The sequence below is a fragment of the Aotus nancymaae genome, unplaced genomic scaffold, assembly GCF_030222135.1.
Source record: "Aotus nancymaae isolate 86718 unplaced genomic scaffold, 86718_ANA_hifiasm-v0.15.2.pri h1tg000108l, whole genome shotgun sequence".
Classification (NCBI taxonomy): domain Eukaryota; kingdom Metazoa; phylum Chordata; class Mammalia; order Primates; family Aotidae; genus Aotus; species Aotus nancymaae.
The window spans coordinates 40172318-40193689 of record NW_026988523.1 but is presented as its reverse complement, the minus strand read 5'-3'; the positions used below and the strand labels follow the sequence as shown (position 1 = coordinate 40193689).

At 61.6% G+C, this 21372-nt stretch overlaps 10 non-coding genes across 10 annotated transcripts; 6 read left to right on the top strand and 4 right to left on the bottom strand.

The window, feature by feature from the left end:
- Positions 1-4188: 4188 nt before the first annotated feature.
- Positions 4189-4259, bottom strand: TRNAG-GCC (transfer RNA glycine (anticodon GCC)). The gene has a single exon. It is a non-coding gene; the product is annotated as a tRNA-Gly (tRNA).
- Positions 4260-5848: 1589 nt separating this feature from the next.
- On the bottom strand, positions 5849-5931 carry TRNAL-CAG (transfer RNA leucine (anticodon CAG)). Its single transcript has one exon. It is a non-coding gene; the product is annotated as a tRNA-Leu (tRNA).
- A 578-nt stretch (positions 5932-6509) lies between these two features.
- On the top strand, positions 6510-6581 carry TRNAD-GUC (transfer RNA aspartic acid (anticodon GUC)). Its single transcript has one exon. It is a non-coding gene; the product is annotated as a tRNA-Asp (tRNA).
- Positions 6582-7260: 679 nt separating this feature from the next.
- TRNAG-UCC (transfer RNA glycine (anticodon UCC)) lies at positions 7261-7332 on the top strand. Its single transcript has one exon. It is a non-coding gene; the product is annotated as a tRNA-Gly (tRNA).
- Positions 7333-7631: 299 nt separating this feature from the next.
- On the top strand, positions 7632-7703 carry TRNAE-CUC (transfer RNA glutamic acid (anticodon CUC)). The gene has a single exon. It is a non-coding gene; the product is annotated as a tRNA-Glu (tRNA).
- Positions 7704-12100: 4397 nt separating this feature from the next.
- On the bottom strand, positions 12101-12171 carry TRNAG-GCC (transfer RNA glycine (anticodon GCC)). The gene has a single exon. It is a non-coding gene; the product is annotated as a tRNA-Gly (tRNA).
- Positions 12172-13760: 1589 nt separating this feature from the next.
- On the bottom strand, positions 13761-13843 carry TRNAL-CAG (transfer RNA leucine (anticodon CAG)). The gene has a single exon. It is a non-coding gene; the product is annotated as a tRNA-Leu (tRNA).
- Positions 13844-14421: 578 nt separating this feature from the next.
- TRNAD-GUC (transfer RNA aspartic acid (anticodon GUC)) lies at positions 14422-14493 on the top strand. Its single transcript has one exon. It is a non-coding gene; the product is annotated as a tRNA-Asp (tRNA).
- Positions 14494-15172: 679 nt separating this feature from the next.
- On the top strand, positions 15173-15244 carry TRNAG-UCC (transfer RNA glycine (anticodon UCC)). The gene has a single exon. It is a non-coding gene; the product is annotated as a tRNA-Gly (tRNA).
- Positions 15245-15543: 299 nt separating this feature from the next.
- TRNAE-CUC (transfer RNA glutamic acid (anticodon CUC)) lies at positions 15544-15615 on the top strand. The gene has a single exon. It is a non-coding gene; the product is annotated as a tRNA-Glu (tRNA).
- Positions 15616-21372: the final 5757 nt, after the last annotated feature.

Sequence of the window (21372 nt, the reverse complement as noted above, 5' to 3'; positions counted from 1 at the left end):
TTCTGCCTCGGTGGCAAAGCCCACTGGCCAGGACAGGCTTTCTCCTCCCGTGGTCGCCAGGAGACCCGCCGCCGCCGCCGTCGCCGCCGCCACCACCACCGGCACCACACACTCTCAGTGGCATCTTGCCACGGAATGGGCCAGGACTCTCTAGCAGCAAGGCTTCTGCCAATCCAAGCCCGGGGGGGATTGGGGGGGTGCTGACGGGCCACTTCTCTGTCAACCGCAGGGGATCTGCACCTCAGGGTTGGACCACCTGCAACGGCCACTCATGCCAGCCAGCGCACTGGCTTTGCCACGGCCTGCCAGGCCCTGAGCGGGCCGGAGTCCCTGATTGGGCTCCACGCGCATGAGCGGCTTTGATAAGGATGGCAGTGAATCTTGAGCTCAGACCACGGGCCATGGCGCCGGGGAGGCAGAGCTGTGACAATCCCTCTTTCAGCACGATTATGATTTTCTTCGTGCGGATGGGTTATCGTTGGGATTCCTGTGATATGTGGGAACACGTGTAGATTGTGGAGTGATGGATGATCAACTGAGGGCATGTAGGGCATCCGTCCCGTCGGTATCTATCAGCTCTCCCTGTTGGGAACATCACAGGCGCTGTCTTCCAGCCCTTTGGAAACACACACTCATACATCGCCGTTAGCTATAGTCGCCCTACGCTGCGATGGAACATTAGAACGTATTCCTTCCATCGAACCACAGGCTCGTACCCCTTTCCTCCAACCTCTCTTCACCCCAGTCTCCCACACGCCCTCTCCGGCCCCTGGTTCCTATCGTTCTATGCTCTACCTCCACGAGGTGGACTTTTTGAGCTCCCACGGTAGGAGTAAGGACCTGCCATCTCTGTCTTTCTCTTCCCGGCTCACTTGACGTTGCATCGTGACCTCCAGCTCCATCTGTGTTGCTGCAAAGGAGAGGATTCGTTCTGTTTCAAGGCCAAGTAGTATTCCCTGCTGTTTAGATGCCACGTTTCTTTATTTTCTTTTATTTTTCTTTGTAGGTTTTTAAATTATTTATTTATTTTTTTAATTTTTGTGGATACGTAGTAGGTATATATATTTATGGGTTGCATGAGATATTTTGATACAGGCATGCATATGATTATCCAATCATTATTTATATCATTATCCAATCATCGATAATGATTACTGTCATGCATTGCATGCCTGTATCAATAAATGGGATATCCATCCCCTCAAACATTTATTCTTTATGTCACAAACAATCCAATTATACTTTTAGTTACATATATTCATTTATTCATTTAATTCATTTAAATTAAATTATACATTTAATTTTAGGTTTTCGGGTACATGTGAAGAACATGCAAGATTGTTGCATAGGTACACACATGGCACTAGGATTTGCTGCCCTCACCCCCCCCCCGCCACATTTCTTTAATCCATTTCCCAACTGATGGACTCTTAGGTTGATTCGATGTTTCTACAATTGCGAACAGCGCTGCATTACACATGGGGGTGCGGGTATCCCTCTGATATTCGGATTTCCTTGTGCTTTGGATAAATACCCACCCGTGGGATTGCCGGAGGCAGCCGTAGCTCTACCTGTGGTTGTGTGCGTGGGAGGGGCTGGAGGAGACGGAAGGCTAGGGTGGAGGTGCGGTTTCCTTTGTTTGTCAGTTTGCTGTGTTTCGTTTGGAGAAATCTCCATGCTGCTTTTCAGGGTGGCCGTCCTTATTTACCTTTCCACTGACGGTGCCTGATTCTTCCCTTTTGTCCACCTCCTCGTCGGGATGGGTTATTTTCCCTGCGGGTTTAACGACAGCCATCCTAAGCGGGGTTGATGACTGCTCCTCGTGGTTTCCATTGGCATTTCCCCGAAGATTGCCGAGGCTGAGCATTTTCTCTTCATACACCCGTTGGTGGGCCATTCCTGTGTGTTCTCTGCCCACGTTCCAATGGGATCAGATGGCGTGCGCGTGGCCCGACGGGTGCCTGTTGGTGTGTGTGTTTTGGGGGGGAGGTTTTTGTGTGTGTGTGTGTACACATGCTCCCCCTCACTGTTGACGTGTTTGAGTTTCTCGCCTGTTCTGGATGTGACGATGACGCTTGAGAGGTCCCACTAGTTAGACCAACCTGGCCACGGGCGTTGAAGCATGCAGATGCAGGAGCTGGTGGGAAAAACCCAGCAGCCAAGCTGACCAAAGCGCACGTGGAAAGTTGGGGTTCAGGATAGACTTGTAGCGGACGTTGGTTTCCCATTTCTTCACCCACGCTCTCTAACTTCTCCCCAGCTGGCAAGGAAAACACGGAGATGGCGCACATCCCCAGCGCCTAGATTTGCTGTGGAATGTCTTCCCATCCTCTCCTTCACACCGATCAGCCCAGTTGTCCCAGCCTCTGTCCAGCGCGGTATCGACCTTGGAGCTTGGCCGATCCCCCAAGTCAATGGCAGAGCTCAGTCAACTCCCTGCCAAAACTTTCCTTGGGGGCAAAGTAGAGGTCACCAACCGCCCAAGCCTGTCCCTTGACATTCAGGTGATATTGGCAAAGTCGGATCGCCTGCAGAGACCAGACCCTGTTGGGGAGAGAGAGCCTTGGCATCCCCACGGGAGGCCAGCTTGCTTCCCAGCGAGATGTGGGTGTGTGTCAGTGCGTGACAGTGACGGACAAAGGTGTGCGTTCCCGTGGCTGGCAACCACCCCAGCACGGGACTAGGGGCCGACACCAAGGCAAGGACAGAAGCATGCCGACCGCGGACTGGGAGGCAGGAGAAGGAGTCCAGGGTGTCTGGGTGGTGCACAGGCTGGCTGCCAAGGTCTGGGAATGAGGCGGTCCAGTCACACGGAGGTTGTGCCGATGCCTGGGGCGTTGAGGCACATCTCAGGTGGCGTGTGCGGTCTGAGGGATCCCAGGTGGTGGCGGAGCCGGCGTGTGTCTGAAGAGCCTGAAGGAAACCAGGACTGGGGGATGTGAGTCGTGTGAGAGAGAGGCACTGGCAGCCAGAGAGAGAGTTGGCTGCGCTGGGGTGTGTGTGTGTGTGTGTGTGTGTGTGTGTGTGTGTAAGAACATGTTGGGTGGGGGGAGATAGAGCTGAGGGAGGGAAGGCTGAGCCTGGAGGCTGGAAGGAGCGGTAGATTTTCAGTGGGTTGGTCTGTCTGGGCTCTGGGCTGGGCAAGAATGAAGTCGGTGTGGTCAAGGGGACCCCCGTCGGGGGAGACGGATGCTGTTGGGCCAGGGGGTCAGAGTATGGAGTGGGGCTGGGGTGAAGGGGCAAGCAGCCAAGGGTGGGACAGACAGCATGACAGAGCGACTGGGGACCATGTCCCAGGTCCCAAAGGAGTAGGGAATGCACCTGGACCGCAGACATAAGTAAGCCGCCTTCAGGACGCACATTCACGTCTCGGGCATGTATGTGTCGGGGGCTAAGATGGAAAGACGTCCTAGCGACAGCAGCAAGGCAGGATCCTGGACTCAAGTGGTGGATGGGGGTTAGGTTGGGAGAGGCGTGATGGCGGTGGGGTTGCCGCGTGAGCCTCATAAGGACAGAGAGTGTGCCATGTCTGGAACACGGTGAATGGAGGCTGTGCAGGTGCCACGCGTTTAGTGGTGGGGTGGCATTTGGGACCGTGTGACCCGCTCCCCCACCCCCGTGCAGGGGAACGTGATGTTTCTCTACTCCAAGTCGCGACTTCCTCGCTACCAGAAGGGCATCGATGGCATGATTTTCTAGACGTGGGGAGCCAGCGGTGGAGAGAGAGTCAGAGGAGATGGGGCGTGGGGGGGCGGGGAGAGAGAGAGAGAGAGAGAGAGAGAGAGAGAGAGAGAGAGAGAGAGAGAGAGAGAGAGGGGTAGTCGTGGTGAAAAGTGAAGAGAAGTGGGGCGAGCGACCGCAAGCTCATGCTGCCTGGAGGCATTCCTTGAAGTGAAGTGCGTGGGACAGAGGCGGTGGCAGGGCAGTGAAGAGAAACGGGACCAGGAGGCTGCCAAAGGCTGGTTTCTGGCGCACTCTTGGGTTCGGAGGGGGTGTCGTTATGGAGGTGGTGTAGGGCGTGGTGGCGTCATCCATTAGTCCAGAGAAGGTCCGGGGAGTGGGCAGAGGCGGATCCCGCGTGGAAGCAGGGCCGGGGCAGGACACGCTCTAGCGCCCCGAGTGTGAGCAGGCGGCAGAGGGGAGCGCAGCTATACGTCGGTGCTGCAGCACCAAAATGGGACGTCGCACTGCATGGGCCGGGAATCGAACCCGGGCCTCCCGCGTGGCAGGCGAGAATTCTACCACTGAACCACCCATGCACCGATGAAAGGCGCCGACGGTAGCTGGCACAGGGGCGCTCGCCATCAGCCGCCCTTCACTGGTCACACCGTGCCGCGGGCGTGTGCCCCGCTGTAGCGTCCACGAGAGGCTGGCCCTATGGGGCGAGCAGAAGGGGAGGCTCCCGTCACGTCACGTCGAGGGGCCATGGGCGAAACAGGCGGAAGGAGAGAGGCCAAGTCGACCCATCTTGCACTTTCCCTGCCGCCAGGGTCGCCAGGAAGAAGACCAGCCCTGGCCCGCGCCCGATGGCTCAGGTGGGCAGGTGCGCTGTGGCGGGCCTTGCTGAGCGCGGATCCCCGGCCCAGACCCAAAGTCCTTTTCCCGCCGGGCTGGCCCTCCGCCGGGGTGGGGGGGTGGGGGTGTCAGCGAGAGGGGGCGCTGAAAGGTCACGGGTCTCGCAGCCGCTGCGTGTGGCTCAGAAACGCCGACCAAGTCCGTGAGAGCCTCGCTTCTGCGCTCTGAACAGGCCCCCCACCCCCGCACTGGCTGATACATGGTGCGGGACCCCGATGGGCCGGTAGGGAGGCCTGAGCGCCACAAAGCAGCAGATGAGCGCTTTGGCAGAGCCGCAGCTGCTGAGCCGGGAGAAGGCGCGCTGGGTGTGGCTGGGACGGCCCAGGTCGCGGTTTCCCACGTGGAAATGCGGTGTGGCACAGAGCTGGTCCCCGCGGGGCCTGGCCTCTGTGGGCCGGTGGGCGGGATCTAAAGCTTCCACCGGGATTCCTCATGGGCTATGTTTCCGGGTTTGGGCTCGCCTGCCAGGCGAGTGTGCAGGGATCCCGCCGCCGCTGGCCCGCAGGCGTGCGGGCTGCAGGAGGACCGCCTGCAGGCAGGTGTTAGCAGTTAGGGCCCCACAGGGAAGGGAGCACAGTTAGCGCGGTGGGATCGGCGACCTGGGTAGGGTGTCAGGAGAATGGAATGGGCAGGCGGGGGCCGAGGGGTTGGAGGCGAGGACAGGATGTTGGATGGCGCGCCTCTGGTTGCAGAAGTGCGCGGGGCTCCACGAGCGAGTCGCTGCTGCTCAGCGGGCAGAAGTTGGAGGGTGCAAACGGGCGGGCGGTGCACTCCGGACGCCTCTGGGCAGCGCAGCGGCGATTCAAGGCGGCGGGTCGAGGGCGGTGAGCGGTGGGCGGTGGGCGCTGGGCGGTGGGCGCTGGGCAGCGGGAGGAAGGAGGGAAAAGGAGGAAGGCGAGAGAATCAGGCCTGTGTCTGTTAGGGCGATTGAGGAGAAGGCCGACAGAGGAAACCTGCAGGGAAGAGCCAGGAGGGCGTTCGCGGTCGCTCGGTGTGTTTGGACCTGGTAAGAGGGCGCGTGACGGGGTGGGGAGCGCGTCTGCCGGAAGGGCAATTGGTAGAGGGTCCGGAGCGCTGGCGCACAGTCCTGGGCTGTTTCCGTGACTGCCGATGGGTGGGTGGGCAGGCAGGAAGAACGGACGTGCCTGAGAAGCGGCTGCGCTTCGGAGGCTTGCTTGAAGCGGGCTGGAGTTTTGGAGCGCGGGCAAGGGCTCAAGGCAGCAGCCGAGGCGAGGTGGTCCGGGGTTGCGGTGGGCGGGCCAAAAGGTCCGCTTGTCAGGAGTGGGATTCGAACCCACGCCTCCAGGGGAGACTGCGACCTGAACGCAGCGCCTTAGACCGCTCGGCCATCCTGACGGCGCGCCGTGGCGCGTCCCCGTTCGCGTGCCTGGGAGCCGGCGCCGTTGGCCGGTGCGTTCGGTGCGCAACCGACGGACCGCGCGGGCGGAGCGGGCGCCGAGTGAACGCAACCGGCTGGCTCTGGCGCGGACGCCCCGGCGTCCCTACCCCGGACCCAAACGGTCCGCGGGGTGCCGGCCGCCCCTGCACGCCCCCGCCCCCGCCCCCGGGCCTCCGCCGGCGGGACCCCCGCAGGGCGCGCGCCCACCACGTTCTGGGAGCAGCGGCCTGGCGGTTTCGCCCTCGCCTCTTCCTCCTGTCGCGATCCCCGCGTTGGAGACAGCAGACAGGGCGCGCGGGGAGGTTCGACGCCACTCGGGTAGCTGTCGGGGTCCCGGTCTGGATCCGGGTGGGATCGCAGGGTGCTTTGTTGGGTGTCGGGTTAGGTCGCGCCACCGGTGACGGGTGTCGGGTGTCGGACAGCGGGCGGGCACGTGCCGGGCGGGCCCCTGCGGTCGGTCGGCGGAGGGGATCAAGGCAGGGCTCGGTGTCCGCGGTCGGAGTGGGGTGTGGCGTCCCGGCGGCTGTCGCCGTCGTCCTCGTTAGTATAGTGGTGAGTATCCCCGCCTGTCACGCGGGAGACCGGGGTTCGATTCCCCGACGGGGAGGCAGCAGTCCTTTTTGGGCCGCCGCCTCGGACCCAGCCTTTGTGCCCACCCTATCCTCCCTCCGCCCCCCAGCTAGCCGCAGGGCGCCAGCTCGGGCCCGGACAGCCTGGCCCCTTGCACCCCGTGGTCCCCTTTGCCCCCTGAGCCCCCGTGGCCCCCCGCACCTCTTGCCTTTTCTTGTCGCCGGCCGCTTAGTCGCCACACGGTGGCGACCTCCTCTCGCCCCCACGGCGCCCAACGAGCGGCCGGCCCAAAGTGGCTGTCGGAAGAGGCTCCCTGCCTCGCACGGGGCCCGGGGCCCGCGGCCCGGTGGGAGGCGGAGGAGTGAGGACCCTGTGGGCGCGCAGCGGCTGTGGCCCCGCCGGGCACCTGGTGGAGAAGGGCTCTGGCGGCCCCGGGCGGCGAGGGAGAGAGAGCGCCCCCAGTGGCAGGCAGGCAGGCAGGGGGTCCGACCCGAGCAGCCACGCTCCGGAGGGGCGCGGGGCAGCCTTAGGCGGCGCTGTGGCAACGCGGAGGGCGGCGGCCGGGCGGTCGGACGGACGGACGGACGGACGGACGGACGGACAGACGGACGGACAGACAGAGGGACGCAGCGTCCAGCCGGGCTGCGCCGGCCTCATGAGGCGCGCTCGCTCGTGGGAGCCCCGGGCCGGCGTGGCGTGGCTGCCCGTGCCGTGCGGCGTTGGTGGTATAGTGGTGAGCATAGCTGCCTTCCAAGCAGTTGACCCGGGTTCGATTCCCGGCCAACGCAGCAGCCCACCTTTTGCAGGGGTATCGCGCCGCGGAGCCCGCGTCGTGTCCAGGCTTAGCCTCTGGCTGCACGCGTGTGCGCCCGGGGAAGGAGGTGGTGGCGTTTGGAGGGTGGGCTGCGAACAGGACCAGAGCTGCTGGGGCAGGCGGGTTGCCGCGGGCGCAGCGTCGGCGTCGGCGGGGGCTGGCGGTGGGTGTTTGTTTTAAACCCAAGCAGGGGACAGGTGCCAAGGTAGCGCCCAGTGCTGGGGCCATAGGCACTGGGGCCAGGAGGCGCAAGCCTGGACAGGCGGCCGAACCTCCCTGGTGGTCTAGTGGTTAGGATTCGGCGCTCTCACCGCCGCGGCCCGGGTTCGATTCCCGGTCAGGGAAGTCTTCCTTCTTTGGCTCCGCCTGGCAACTGCCCGGCGCCTTCACTCCTCCGGTTTCGGCCACCAGCCTGGATCATTTCTCCCTCGCCCCAGCCACAAACCCCGGCCGCCTCCAATGAGGCCAGAAGCCTCCCCGCCTGCCTCCACCCATTTGTCCTTTTGGCTTCCCTGACGCCACCTGCGCCACATCAGCTTCACAGCTCTTCCTTGTCGGGTGCTGGCCTCGCTCCCATTCTGCCTCGGTGGCAAAGCCCACTGGCCAGGACAGGCTTTCTCCTCCCGTGGTCGCCAGGAGACCCGCCGCCGCCGCCGTCGCCGCCGCCACCACCACCGGCACCACACACTCTCAGTGGCATCTTGCCACGGAATGGGCCAGGACTCTCTAGCAGCAAGGCTTCTGCCAATCCAAGCCCGGGGGGGATTGGGGGGGTGCTGACGGGCCACTTCTCTGTCAACCGCAGGGGATCTGCACCTCAGGGTTGGACCACCTGCAACGGCCACTCATGCCAGCCAGCGCACTGGCTTTGCCACGGCCTGCCAGGCCCTGAGCGGGCCGGAGTCCCTGATTGGGCTCCACGCGCATGAGCGGCTTTGATAAGGATGGCAGTGAATCTTGAGCTCAGACCACGGGCCATGGCGCCGGGGAGGCAGAGCTGTGACAATCCCTCTTTCAGCACGATTATGATTTTCTTCGTGCGGATGGGTTATCGTTGGGATTCCTGTGATATGTGGGAACACGTGTAGATTGTGGAGTGATGGATGATCAACTGAGGGCATGTAGGGCATCCGTCCCGTCGGTATCTATCAGCTCTCCCTGTTGGGAACATCACAGGCGCTGTCTTCCAGCCCTTTGGAAACACACACTCATACATCGCCGTTAGCTATAGTCGCCCTACGCTGCGATGGAACATTAGAACGTATTCCTTCCATCGAACCACAGGCTCGTACCCCTTTCCTCCAACCTCTCTTCACCCCAGTCTCCCACACGCCCTCTCCGGCCCCTGGTTCCTATCGTTCTATGCTCTACCTCCACGAGGTGGACTTTTTGAGCTCCCACGGTAGGAGTAAGGACCTGCCATCTCTGTCTTTCTCTTCCCGGCTCACTTGACGTTGCATCGTGACCTCCAGCTCCATCTGTGTTGCTGCAAAGGAGAGGATTCGTTCTGTTTCAAGGCCAAGTAGTATTCCCTGCTGTTTAGATGCCACGTTTCTTTATTTTCTTTTATTTTTCTTTGTAGGTTTTTAAATTATTTATTTATTTTTTTAATTTTTGTGGATACGTAGTAGGTATATATATTTATGGGTTGCATGAGATATTTTGATACAGGCATGCATATGATTATCCAATCATTATTTATATCATTATCCAATCATCGATAATGATTACTGTCATGCATTGCATGCCTGTATCAATAAATGGGATATCCATCCCCTCAAACATTTATTCTTTATGTCACAAACAATCCAATTATACTTTTAGTTACATATATTCATTTATTCATTTAATTCATTTAAATTAAATTATACATTTAATTTTAGGTTTTCGGGTACATGTGAAGAACATGCAAGATTGTTGCATAGGTACACACATGGCACTAGGATTTGCTGCCCTCACCCCCCCCCCCCGCCACATTTCTTTAATCCATTTCCCAACTGATGGACTCTTAGGTTGATTCGATGTTTCTACAATTGCGAACAGCGCTGCATTACACATGGGGGTGCGGGTATCCCTCTGATATTCGGATTTCCTTGTGCTTTGGATAAATACCCACCCGTGGGATTGCCGGAGGCAGCCGTAGCTCTACCTGTGGTTGTGTGCGTGGGAGGGGCTGGAGGAGACGGAAGGCTAGGGTGGAGGTGCGGTTTCCTTTGTTTGTCAGTTTGCTGTGTTTCGTTTGGAGAAATCTCCATGCTGCTTTTCAGGGTGGCCGTCCTTATTTACCTTTCCACCGACGGTGCCTGATTCTTCCCTTTTGTCCACCTCCTCGTCGGGATGGGTTATTTTCCCTGCGGGTTTAACGACAGCCATCCTAAGCGGGGTTGATGACTGCTCCTCGTGGTTTCCATTGGCATTTCCCCGAAGATTGCCGAGGCTGAGCATTTTCTCTTCATACACCCGTTGGTGGGCCATTCCTGTGTGTTCTCTGCCCACGTTCCAATGGGATCAGATGGCGTGCGCGTGGCCCGACGGGTGCCTGTTGGTGTGTGTGTTTTGGGGGGGAGGTTTTTGTGTGTGTGTGTGTACACATGCTCCCCCTCACTGTTGACGTGTTTGAGTTTCTCGCCTGTTCTGGATGTGACGATGACGCTTGAGAGGTCCCACTAGTTAGACCAACCTGGCCACGGGCGTTGAAGCATGCAGATGCAGGAGCTGGTGGGAAAAACCCAGCAGCCAAGCTGACCAAAGCGCACGTGGAAAGTTGGGGTTCAGGATAGACTTGTAGCGGACGTTGGTTTCCCATTTCTTCACCCACGCTCTCTAACTTCTCCCCAGCTGGCAAGGAAAACACGGAGATGGCGCACATCCCCAGCGCCTAGATTTGCTGTGGAATGTCTTCCCATCCTCTCCTTCACACCGATCAGCCCAGTTGTCCCAGCCTCTGTCCAGCGCGGTATCGACCTTGGAGCTTGGCCGATCCCCCAAGTCAATGGCAGAGCTCAGTCAACTCCCTGCCAAAACTTTCCTTGGGGGCAAAGTAGAGGTCACCAACCGCCCAAGCCTGTCCCTTGACATTCAGGTGATATTGGCAAAGTCGGATCGCCTGCAGAGACCAGACCCTGTTGGGGAGAGAGAGCCTTGGCATCCCCACGGGAGGCCAGCTTGCTTCCCAGCGAGATGTGGGTGTGTGTCAGTGCGTGACAGTGACGGACAAAGGTGTGCGTTCCCGTGGCTGGCAACCACCCCAGCACGGGACTAGGGGCCGACACCAAGGCAAGGACAGAAGCATGCCGACCGCGGACTGGGAGGCAGGAGAAGGAGTCCAGGGTGTCTGGGTGGTGCACAGGCTGGCTGCCAAGGTCTGGGAACGAGGCGGTCCAGTCACACGGAGGTTGTGCCGATGCCTGGGGCGTTGAGGCACATCTCAGGTGGCGTGTGCGGTCTGAGGGATCCCAGGTGGTGGCGGAGCCGGCGTGTGTCTGAAGAGCCTGAAGGAAACCAGGACTGGGGGATGTGAGTCGTGTGAGAGAGAGGCACTGGCAGCCAGAGAGAGAGTTGGCTGCGCTGGGGTGTGTGTGTGTGTGTGTGTGTGTGTGTGTGTAAGAACATGTTGGGTGGGGGGAGATAGAGCTGAGGGAGGGAAGGCTGAGCCTGGAGGCTGGAAGGAGCGGTAGATTTTCAGTGGGTTGGTCTGTCTGGGCTCTGGGCTGGGCAAGAATGAAGTCAGTGTGGTCAAGGGGACCCCCGTCGGGGGAGACGGATGCTGTTGGGCCAGGGGGTCAGAGTATGGAGTGGGGCTGGGGTGAAGGGGCAAGCAGCCAAGGGTGGGACAGACAGCATGACAGAGCGACTGGGGACCATGTCCCAGGTCCCAAAGGAGTAGGGAATGCACCTGGACCGCAGACATAAGTAAGCCGCCTTCAGGACGCACATTCACGTCTCGGGCATGTATGTGTCGGGGGCTAAGATGGAAAGACGTCCTAGCGACAGCAGCAAGGCAGGATCCTGGACTCAAGTGGTGGATGGGGGTTAGGTTGGGAGAGGCGTGATGGCGGTGGGGTTGCCGCGTGAGCCTCATAAGGACAGAGAGTGTGCCATGTCTGGAACACGGTGAATGGAGGCTGTGCAGGTGCCACGCGTTTTGTGGTGGGGTGGCATTTGGGACCGTGTGACCCGCTCCCCCACCCCCGTGCAGGGGAACGTGATGTTTCTCTACTCCAAGTCGCGACTTCCTCACTACCAGAAGGGCATCGATGGCATGATTTTCTAGACGTGGGGAGCCAGCGGTGGAGAGAGAGTCAGAGGAGATGGGGCGTGGGGGGGTGGGGGGAGAGAGAGAGAGAGAGAGAGAGAGAGAGAGAGAGAGGGGTAGTCGTGGTGAAAAGTGAAGAGAAGTGGGGCGAGCGACCGCAAGCTCATGCTGCCTGGAGGCATTCCTTGAAGTGAAGTGCGTGGGACAGAGGCGGTGGCAGGGCAGTGAAGAGAAACGGGACCAGGAGGCTGCCAAAGGCTGGTTTCTGGCGCACTCTTGGGTTCGGAGGGGGTGTCGTTATGGAGGTGGTGTAGGGCGTGGTGGCGTCATCCATTAGTCCAGAGAAGGTCCGGGGAGTGGGCAGAGGCGGATCCCGCGTGGAAGCAGGGCCGGGGCAGGACACGCTCTAGCGCCCCGAGTGTGAGCAGGCGGCAGAGGGGAGCGCAGCTATACGTCGGTGCTGCAGCACCAAAATGGGACGTCGCACTGCATGGGCCGGGAATCGAACCCGGGCCTCCCGCGTGGCAGGCGAGAATTCTACCACTGAACCACCCATGCACCGATGAAAGGCGCCGACGGTAGCTGGCACAGGGGCGCTCGCCATCAGCCGCCCTTCACTGGTCACACCGTGCCGCGGGCGTGTGCCCCGCTGTAGCGTCCACGAGAGGCTGGCCCTATGGGGCGAGCAGAAGGGGAGGCTCCCGTCACGTCACGTCGAGGGGCCATGGGCGAAACAGGCGGAAGGAGAGAGGCCAAGTCGACCCATCTTGCACTTTCCCTGCCGCCAGGGTCGCCAGGAAGAAGACCAGCCCTGGCCCGCGCCCGATGGCTCAGGTGGGCAGGTGCGCTGTGGCGGGCCTTGCTGAGCGCGGATCCCCGGCCCAGACCCAAAGTCCTTTTCCCGCCGGGCTGGCCCTCCGCCGGGGTGGGGGGGTGGGGGTGTCAGCGAGAGGGGGCGCTGAAAGGTCACGGGTCTCACAGCCGCTGCGTGTGGCTCAGAAACGCCGACCAAGTCCGTGAGAGCCTCGCTTCTGCGCTCTGAACAGGCCCCCCACCCCCGCACTGGCTGATACATGGTGCGGGACCCCGATGGGCCGGTAGGGAGGCCTGAGCGCCACAAAGCAGCAGATGAGCGCTTTGGCAGAGCCGCAGCTGCTGAGCCGGGAGAAGGCGCGCTGGGTGTGGCTGGGACGGCCCAGGTCGCGGTTTCCCACGTGGAAATGCGGTGTGGCACAGAGCTGGTCCCCGCGGGGCCTGGCCTCTGTGGGCCGGTGGGCGGGATCTAAAGCTTCCACCGGGATTCCTCATGGGCTATGTTTCCGGGTTTGGGCTCGCCTGCCAGGCGAGTGTGCAGGGATCCCGCCGCCGCTGGCCCGCAGGCGTGCGGGCTGCAGGAGGACCGCCTGCAGGCAGGTGTTAGCAGTTAGGGCCCCACAGGGAAGGGAGCACAGTTAGCGCGGTGGGATCGGCGACCTGGGTAGGGTGTCAGGAGAATGGAATGGGCAGGCGGGGGCCGAGGGGTTGGAGGCGAGGACAGGATGTTGGATGGCGCGCCTCTGGTTGCAGAAGTGCGCGGGGCTCCACGAGCGAGTCGCTGCTGCTCAGCGGGCAGAAGTTGGAGGGTGCAAATGGGCGGGCGGTGCACTCCGGACGCCTCTGGGCAGCGCAGCGGCGATTCAAGGCGGCGGGTCGAGGGCGGTGAGCGGTGGGCGGTGGGCGCTGGGCGGTGGGCGCTGGGCGGCGGGAGGAAGGAGGGAAAAGGAGGAAGGCGAGAGAATCAGGCCTGTGTCTGTTAGGGCGATTGAGGAGAAGGCCGACGGAGGAAACCTGCAGGGAAGAGCCAGGAGGGCGTTCGCGGTCGCTCGGTGTGTTTGGACCTGGTAAGAGGGCGCGTGACGGGGTGGGGAGCGCGTCTGCCGGAAGGGCAATTGGTAGAGGGTCCGGAGCGCTGGCGCACAGTCCTGGGCTGTTTCCGTGACTGCCGATGGGTGGGTGGGCAGGCAGGAAGAACGGACGTGCCTGAGAAGCGGCTGCGCTTCGGAGGCTTGCTTGAAGCGGGCTGGAGTTTTGGAGCGCGGGCAAGGGCTCAAGGCGGCAGCCGAGGCGAGGTGGTCCGGGGTTGCGGTGGGCGGGCCAAAAGGTCCGCTTGTCAGGAGTGGGATTCGAACCCACGCCTCCAGGGGAGACTGCGACCTGAACGCAGCGCCTTAGACCGCTCGGCCATCCTGACGGCGCGCCGTGGCGCGTCCCCGTTCGCGTGCCTGGGAGCCGGCGCCGTTGGCCGGTGCGTTCGGTGCGCAACCGACGGACCGCGCGGGCGGAGCGGGCGCCGAGTGAACGCAACCGGCTGGCTCTGGCGCGGACGCCCCGGCGTCCCTACCCCGGACCCAAACGGTCCGCGGGGTGCCGGCCGCCCCTGCACGCCCCCGCCCCCGCCCCCGGGCCTCCGCCGGCGGGACCCCCGCAGGGCGCGCGCCCACCACGTTCTGGGAGCAGCGGCCTGGCGGTTTCGCCCTCGCCTCTTCCTCCTGTCGCGATCCCCGCGTTGGAGACAGCAGACAGGGCGCGCGGGGAGGTTCGACGCCACTCGGGTAGCTGTCGGGGTCCCGGTCTGGATCCGGGTGGGATCGCAGGGTGCTTTGTTGGGTGTCGGGTTAGGTCGCGCCACCGGTGACGGGTGTCGGGTGTCGGACAGCGGGCGGGCACGTGCCGGGCGGGCCCCTGCGGTCGGTCGGCGGAGGGGATCAAGGCAGGGCTCGGTGTCCGCGGTCGGAGTGGGGTGTGGCGTCCCGGCGGCTGTCGCCGTCGTCCTCGTTAGTATAGTGGTGAGTATCCCCGCCTGTCACGCGGGAGACCGGGGTTCGATTCCCCGACGGGGAGGCAGCAGTCCTTTTTGGGCCGCCGCCTCGGACCCAGCCTTTGTGCCCACCCTATCCTCCCTCCGCCCCCCAGCTAGCCGCAGGGCGCCAGCTCGGGCCCGGACAGCCTGGCCCCTTGCACCCCGTGGTCCCCTTTGCCCCCTGAGCCCCCGTGGCCCCCCGCACCTCTTGCCTTTTCTTGTCGCCGGCCGCTTAGTCGCCACACGGTGGCGACCTCCTCTCGCCCCCACGGCGCCCAACGAGCGGCCGGCCCAAAGTGGCTGTCGGAAGAGGCTCCCTGCCTCGCACGGGGCCCGGGGCCCGCGGCCCGGTGGGAGGCGGAGGAGTGAGGACCCTGTGGGCGCGCAGCGGCTGTGGCCCCGCCGGGCACCTGGTGGAGAAGGGCTCTGGCGGCCCCGGGCGGCGAGGGAGAGAGAGCGCCCCCAGTGGCAGGCAGGCAGGCAGGGGGTCCGACCCGAGCAGCCACGCTCCGGAGGGGCGCGGGGCAGCCTTAGGCGGCGCTGCGGCAACGCGGAGGGCGGCGGCCGGGCGGTCGGACGGACGGACGGACGGACGGACGGACGGACAGACGGACGGACAGACAGAGGGACGCAGCGTCCAGCCGGGCTGCGCCGGCCTCATGAGGCGCGCTCGCTCGTGGGAGCCCCGGGCCGGCGTGGCGTGGCTGCCCGTGCCGTGCGGCGTTGGTGGTATAGTGGTGAGCATAGCTGCCTTCCAAGCAGTTGACCCGGGTTCGATTCCCGGCCAACGCAGCAGCCCACCTTTTGCAGGGGTATCGCGCCGCGGAGCCCGCGTCGTGTCCAGGCTTAGCCTCTGGCTGCACGCGTGTGCGCCCGGGGAAGGAGGTGGTGGCGTTTGGAGGGTGGGCTGCGAACAGGACCAGAGCTGCTGGGGCAGGCGGGTTGCCGCGGGCGCAGCGTCGGCGTCGGCGGGGGCTGGCGGTGGGTGTTTGTTTTAAACCCAAGCAGGGGACAGGTGCCAAGGTAGCGCCCAGTGCTGGGGCCATAGGCACTGGGGCCAGGAGGCGCAAGCCTGGACAGGCGGCCGAACCTCCCTGGTGGTCTAGTGGTTAGGATTCGGCGCTCTCACCGCCGCGGCCCGGGTTCGATTCCCGGTCAGGGAAGTCTTCCTTCTTTGGCTCCGCCTGGCAACTGCCCGGCGCCTTCACTCCTCCGGTTTCGGCCACCAGCCTGGATCATTTCTCCCTCGCCCCAGCCACAAACCCCGGCCGCCTCCAATGAGGCCAGAAGCCTCCCCGCCTGCCTCCACCCATTTGTCCTTTTGGCTTCCCTGACGCCACCTGCGCCACATCAGCTTCACAGCTCTTCCTTGTCGGGTGCTGGCCTCGCTCCCATTCTGCCTCGGTGGCAAAGCCCACTGGCCAGGACAGGCTTTCTCCTCCCGTGGTCGCCAGGAGACCCGCCGCCGCCGCCGTCGCCGCCGCCACCACCACCGGCACCACACACTCTCAGTGGCATCTTGCCACGGAATGGGCCAGGACTCTCTAGCAGCAAGGCTTCTGCCAATCCAAGCCCGGGGGGGATTGGGGGGGTGCTGACGGGCCACTTCTCTGTCAACCGCAGGGGATCTGCACCTCAGGGTTGGACCACCTGCAACGGCCACTCATGCCAGCCAGCGCACTGGCTTTGCCACGGCCTGCCAGGCCCTGAGCGGGCCGGAGTCCCTGATTGGGCTCCACGCGCATGAGCGGCTTTGATAAGGATGGCAGTGAATCTTGAGCTCAGACCACGGGCCATGGCGCCGGGGAGGCAGAGCTGTGACAATCCCTCTTTCAGCACGATTATGATTTTCTTCGTGCGGATGGGTTATCGTTGGGATTCCTGTGATATGTGGGAACACGTGTAGATTGTGGAGTGATGGATGATCAACTGAGGGCATGTAGGGCATCCGTCCCGTCGGTATCTATCAGCTCTCCCTGTTGGGAACATCACAGGCGCTGTCTTCCAGCCCTTTGGAAACACACACTCATACATCGCCGTTAGCTATAGTCGCCCTACGCTGCGATGGAACATTAGAACGTATTCCTTCCATCGAACCACAGGCTCGTACCCCTTTCCTCCAACCTCTCTTCACCCCAGTCTCCCACACGCCCTCTCCGGCCCCTGGTTCCTATCGTTCTATGCTCTACCTCCACGAGGTGGACTTTTTGAGCTCCCACGGTAGGAGTAAGGACCTGCCATCTCTGTCTTTCTCTTCCCGGCTCACTTGACGTTGCATCGTGACCTCCAGCTCCATCTGTGTTGCTGCAAAGGAGAGGATTCGTTCTGTTTCAAGGCCAAGTAGTATTCCCTGCTGTTTAGATGCCACGTTTCTTTATTTTCTTTTATTTTTCTTTGTAGGTTTTTAAATTATTTATTTATTTTTTTAATTTTTGTGGATACGTAGTAGGTATATATATTTATGGGTTGCATGAGATATTTTGATACAGGCATGCATATGATTATCCAATCATTATTTATATCATTATCCAATCATCGATAATGATTACTGTCATGCATTGCATGCCTGTATCAATAAATGGGATATCCATCCCCTCAAACATTTATTCTTTATGTCACAAACAATCCAATTATACTTTTAGTTACATATATTCATTTTTTCATTTAATTCATTTAAATTAAATTATACATTTAATTTTAGGTTTTCGGGTACATGTGAAGAACATGCAAGATTGTTGCATAGGTACACACATGGCACTAGGATTTGCTGCCCTCACCCCCCCGCCCCGCCACATTTCTTTAATCCATTTCCCAACTGATGGACTCTTAGGTTGATTCGATGTTTCTACAATTGCGAACAGCGCTGCATTACACATGGGGGTGCGGGTATCCCTCTGATATTCGGATTTCCTTGTGCTTTGGATAAATACCCACCCGTGGGATTGCCGGAGGCAGCCGTAGCTCTACCTGTGGTTGTGTGCGTGGGAGGGGCTGGAGGAGACGGAAGGCTAGGGTGGAGGTGCGGTTTCCTTTGTTTGTCAGTTTGCTGTGTTTCGTTTGGAGAAATCTCCATGCTGCTTTTCAGGGTGGCCGTCCTTATTTACCTTTCCACCGACGGTGCCTGATTCTTCCCTTTTGTCCACCTCCTCGTCGGGATGGGTTATTTTCCCTGCGGGTTTAACGACAGCCATCCTAAGCGGGGTTGATGACTGCTCCTCGTGGTTTCCATTGGCATTTCCCCGAAGATTGCCGAGGCTGAGCATTTTCTCTTCATACACCCGTTGGTGGGCCATTCCTGTGTGTTCTCTGCCCACGTTCCAATGGGATCAGATGGCGTGCGCGTGGCCCGACGGGTGCCTGTTGGTGTGTGTGTTTTGGGGGGGAGGTTTTTGTGTGTGTGTGTGTACACATGCTCCCCCTCACTGTTGACGTGTTTGAGTTTCTCGCCTGTTCTGGATGTGACGATGACGCTTGAGAGGTCCCACTAGTTAGACCAACCTGGCCACGGGCGTTGAAGCATGCAGATGCAGGAGCTGGTGGGAAAAACCCAGCAGCCAAGCTGACCAAAGCGCACGTGGAAAGTTGGGGTTCAGGATAGACTTGTAGCGGACGTTGGTTTCCCATTTCTTCACCCACGCTCTCTAACTTCTCCCCAGCTGGCAAGGAAAACACGGAGATGGCGCACATCCCCAGCGCCTAGATTTGCTGTGGAATGTCTTCCCATCCTCTCCTTCACACCGATCAGCCCAGTTGTCCCAGCCTCTGTCCAGCGCGGTATCGACCTTGGAGCTTGGCCGATCCCCCAAGTCAATGGCAGAGCTCAGTCAACTCCCTGCCAAAACTTTCCTTGGGGGCAAAGTAGAGGTCACCAACCGCCCAAGCCTGTCCCTTGACATTCAGGTGATATTGGCAAAGTCGGATCGCCTGCAGAGACCAGACCCTGTTGGGGAGAGAGAGCCTTGGCATCCCCACGGGAGGCCAGCTTGCTTCCCAGCGAGATGTGGGTGTGTGTCAGTGCGTGACAGTGACGGACAAAGGTGTGCGTTCCCGTGGCTGGCAACCACCCCAGCACGGGACTAGGGGCCGACACCAAGGCAAGGACAGAAGCATGCCGACCGCGGACTGGGAGGCAGGAGAAGGAGTCCAGGGTGTCTGGGTGGTGCACAGGCTGGCTGCCAAGGTCTGGGAACGAGGCGGTCCAGTCACACGGAGGTTGTGCCGATGCCTGGGGCGTTGAGGCACATCTCAGGTGGCGTGTGCGGTCTGAGGGATCCCAGGTGGTGGCGGAGCCGGCGTGTGTCTGAAGAGCCTGAAGGAAACCAGGACTGGGGGATGTGAGTCGTGTGAGAGAGAGGCACTGGCAGCCAGAGAGAGAGTTGGCTGCGCTGGGGTGTGTGTGTGTGTGTGTGTGTGTGTGTGTGTGTAAGAACATGTTGGGTGGGGGGAGATAGAGCTGAGGGAGGGAAGGCTGAGCCTGGAGGCTGGAAGGAGCGGTAGATTTTCAGTGGGTTGGTCTGTCTGGGCTCTGGGCTGGGCAAGAATGAAGTCGGTGTGGTCAAGGGGACCCCCGTCGGGGGAGACGGATGCTGTTGGGCCAGGGGGTCAGAGTATGGAGTGGGGCTGGGGTGAAGGGGCAAGCAGCCAAGGGTGGGACAGACAGCATGACAGAGCGACTGGGGACCATGTCCCAGGTCCCAAAGGAGTAGGGAATGCACCTGGACCGCAGACATAAGTAAGCCGCCTTCAGGACGCACATTCACGTCTCGGGCATGTATGTGTCGGGGGCTAAGATGGAAAGACGTCCTAGCGACAGCAGCAAGGCAGGATCCTGGACTCAAGTGGTGGATGGGGGTTAGGTTGGGAGAGGCGTGATGGCGGTGGGGTTGCCGCGTGAGCCTCATAAGGACAGAGAGTGTGCCATGTCTGGAACACGGTGAATGGAGGCTGTGCAGGTGCCACGCGTTTAGTGGTGGGGTGGCATTTGGGACCGTGTGACCCGCTCCCCCACCCCCGTGCAGGGGAACGTGATGTTTCTCTACTCCAAGTCGCGACTTCCTCGCTACCAGAAGGGCATCGATGGCATGATTTTCTAGACGTGGGGAGCCAGCGGTGGAGAGAGAGTCAGAGGAGATGGGGCGTGGGGGGGTGGGGGGAGAGAGAGAGAGAGAGAGAGAGAGAGAGAGAGAGAGAGGGGTAGTCGTGGTGAAAAGTGAAGAGAAGTGGGGCGAGCGACCGCAAGCTCATGCTGCCTGGAGGCATTCCTTGAAGTGAAGTGCGTGGGACAGAGGCGGTGGCAGGGCAGTGAAGAGAAACGGGACCAGGAGGCTGCCAAAGGCTGGTTTCTGGCGCACTCTTGGGTTCGGAGGGGGTGTCGTTATGGAGGTGGTGTAGGGCGTGGTGGCGTCATCCATTAGTCCAGAGAAGGTCCGGGGAGTGGGCAGAGGCGGATCCCGCGTGGAAGCAGGGCCGGGGCAGGACACGCTCTAGCGCCCCGAGTGTGAGCAGGCGGCAGAGGGGAGCGCAGCTATACGTCGGTGCTGCAGCACCAAAATGGGACATCGCGCTGCATGGGCCGGGAATCGAACCCGGGCCTCCCGCGTGGCAGGCGAGAATTCTACCACTGAACCACCCATGCACCGATGAAAGGCGCCGACGGTAGCTGGCACAGGGGCGCTCGCCATCAGCCGCCCTTCACTGGTCACACCGTGCCGCGGGCGTGTGCCCCGCTGTAGCGTCCACGAGAGGCTGGCCCTATGGGGCGAGCAGAAGGGGAGGCTCCCGTCACGTCACGTCACTTCGAGGGGCCATGGGCGAAACAGGCGGAAGGAGAGAGGCCAAGTCGACCCATCTTGCACTTTCCCTGCCGCCAGGGTCGTCAGGAAGAAGACCAGCCCTGGCCTGCGCCCGATGGCTCAGGTGGGCAGGTGCGCTGTGGCGGGCCTTGCTGAGCGCGGATCCCCGGCCCAGACCCAAAGTCCTTTTCCCGCCGGGCTGGCCCTCCGCCGGGGTGGGGGGGTGGGGGTGTCAGCGAGAGGGGGCGCTGAAAGGTCACGGGTCTCGCAGCCGCTGCGTGTGGCTCAGAAACGCCGACCAAGTCCGTGAGAGCCTCGCTTCTGCGCTCTGAACAGGCCCCCCACCCCCGCACTGGCTGATACATGGTGCGGGACCCCGATGGGCCGGTAGGGAGGCCTGAGCGCCACAAAGCAGCAGATGAGCGCTTTGGCAGAGCCGCAGCTGCTGACCCGGGAGAAGGCGCGCTGGGTGTGGCTGGGACGGCCCAGGTCGCGGTTTCCCACGTGGAAATGCGGTGTGGCACAGAGCTGGTCCCCGCGGGGCCTGGCCTCTGTGGGCCGGTGGGCGGGATCTAAAGCTTCCACCGGGATTCCTCATGGGCTATGTTTCCGGGTTTGGGCTCGCCTGCCAGGCGAGTGTGCAGGGATCCCGCCGCCGCTGGCCCGCAGGCGTGCGGGCTGCAGGAGGACCGCCTGCAGGCAGGTGTTAGCAGTTAGGGCCCCACAGGGAAGGGAGCACAGTTAGCGCGGTGGGATCGGCGACCTGGGTAGGGTGTCAGGAGAATGGAATGGGCAGGCGGGGGCCGAGGGGTTGGAGGCGAGGACAGGATGTTGGATGGCGCGCCTCTGGTTGCAGAAGTGCGCGGGGCTCCACGAGCGAGTCGCTGCTGCTCAGCGGGCAGAAGTTGGAGGGTGCAAACGGGCGGGCGGTGCACTCCGGACGCCTCTGGGCAGCGCAGCGGCGATTCAAGGCGGCGGGTCGAGGGCGGTGAGCGGTGGGCGGTGGGCGCTGGGCGGTGGGCGCTGGGCGGCGGGAGGAAGGAGGGAAAAGGAGGAAGGCGAGAGAATCAGGCCTGTGTCTGTTAGGGCGATTGAGGAGAAGGCCGACGGAGGAAACCTGCAGGGAAG